The following is a 2,049-nucleotide window of genomic DNA, read 5'->3' on the forward strand; positions in this document are numbered from 1 at the left end:
AAACATGTAACCACGTAGACAGGACATGAAATACAGAAAAGGCTGAGCTACATTATAATTTCATATATCAAATTTAGTATAGTCAGTGCCCACTTGCATGTATATCTCACCAGAATGGGCCACTATATCACATGGGTCACTATCATAATGAGTGTGTCATCAAGAGCAGGCCATGGCCAGTTTACAAAGCTCTGTATGATTAATGACTGGCCAGGCCGCCTCTTTAAATAACTACTTACCCTCAATAATGTCAAAAGTTAGACTGTAGGCTATTATAAAACACTCACATAGTAATAAATGATCTTAGGATGGCAGTGATATCATTTTGTTAAATAAATATAAAACCTGAATGCAAAGGATACTGGACAAATGCCACACAGCAGACTTTCTGTGATGGATTCTCCATCTAAGAATGAACAAGTCGACCACAGTTGGTCACGCACTTCTGCATGCGGGCACCTGCCGTGTCATATCTTCTGCTCCGCTCTTCTCAACATCATACTATTTCCAGTCTCCTGGTGGTCTGAGGAGCCCAGCATAAAACAGAACCTCAGAACTGAGGAGGTACTACTGAGGTGAACGGACGGCGGTGGATCTGACATCGTGCTTGGTTGCTGTTCACTTGTAATTCTTGACCTGGTGTAGAAAAGGGATGAGGCAGGTTAGCAGTTATAATGCATCTATGAAACCTACATAAAACCTACATATGCTGCATGTATTCATTTATATGTTTTTTTTCTATAGTGTTTTCATTGTACCAAATGCTCTCAACTGTGGAAACAGTGTTAAGATACTATTCGGCATTCCCCACAATAAAGGACAAGTGTACACAAAGGGCATTTTTGAGTAACATATCATGTTCTCATGGTAACAGATCTAGTGGAACCCAGAGTACTGTACTACACTGCCCCATTAAGGATCTTGTGACTGGGGGGAGGGGGGATGGGCGTGTCTTAGTCAGCTCACACCCACCTGCTTTGCATCGAAGCTCTCAGGATGGAATGGAGATGATCTGACTGCAGGTAAATCCAACACGGCCTTAGAGACTATACCGTCACCAGAGAAGAACTCTTCCTCAGCATGTTGCCTTTGTGACCTTTGACCTTTAAAATCAAAATGTTTTATACTTTTTTTTGGGGTTTTTTTCCTCCGCAAGAGGAACTTATAAAAAGGGGGATTCACAAGGTGTGCAGGCCTTGGGAAAAGAGTCACGCGTTAGGTTAATCTTTAGACAAACCGCAGTGCATCGGTCCCATGAACTGTGTACACGTACTGTGTGGGTAGGTGGAGTAGTAGTAGGTCTTCATTAAGTCCCATCGTTTCCTGTCATTAAGTGACTGTGGAGGTTCCCTTAAGGATAAATCACAGATCAAAGATGTCAGTGCTGGTAACTCTTTCAAGTTCTAAAGCTCACTGGCACCTGGCAACGTGTTCAACTTGTTAATATTCATTTATCTATCAAACTGCACTAGGGTTGTTGACATCATTATAAGTTGCCCTTGACGAACGAACGCTCCTCGCCCATGAAGTGATCAATGAGTGACAAGCAAAGATGATTCATATTGATTTAGCAATAGGGTGGCCACCTCAGGAGAGCCGCGGTGCGACCACAACTTGACGCTTTACCTAATGATGACAACGCTATCAATTACATGAGCCACTGTGCGTATACATTCATCTTCTGTGTCGCTACTTAGAAAGCCACTATTGATTAGCAACAGAATGGAGATATTTAATTATGCGTAATGGAGTTTAATTAATATGTGCTTTCTACCACTTTGGAGGAATGTTGAGACCGAGAAGACTGGGACCAGAATGTCATTAGCAATGAATTTGTCTGCACACTCGAACCTACCAGAGTCCCTCACCACTGACACTGATACAATGTCTGCTCTGATGCTATCTCCCAGAATGATGGTGAGCTGGTTGCTAGGGCGATCCATAAGGAAGTGATATCCTGCGTTCTCAACCAATAATACATTCCCATACAGTTGAAAGGCAGTGGACGTTACCATTTTAGCATGACTGAACTAAACTGCCACCACAGAG

The sequence above is a fragment of the Electrophorus electricus genome, chromosome 6, assembly GCF_041902795.1.
Source record: "Electrophorus electricus isolate QZ-2024a chromosome 6, ASM4190279v1, whole genome shotgun sequence".
NCBI lineage: Eukaryota > Metazoa > Chordata > Actinopteri > Gymnotiformes > Gymnotidae > Electrophorus > Electrophorus electricus.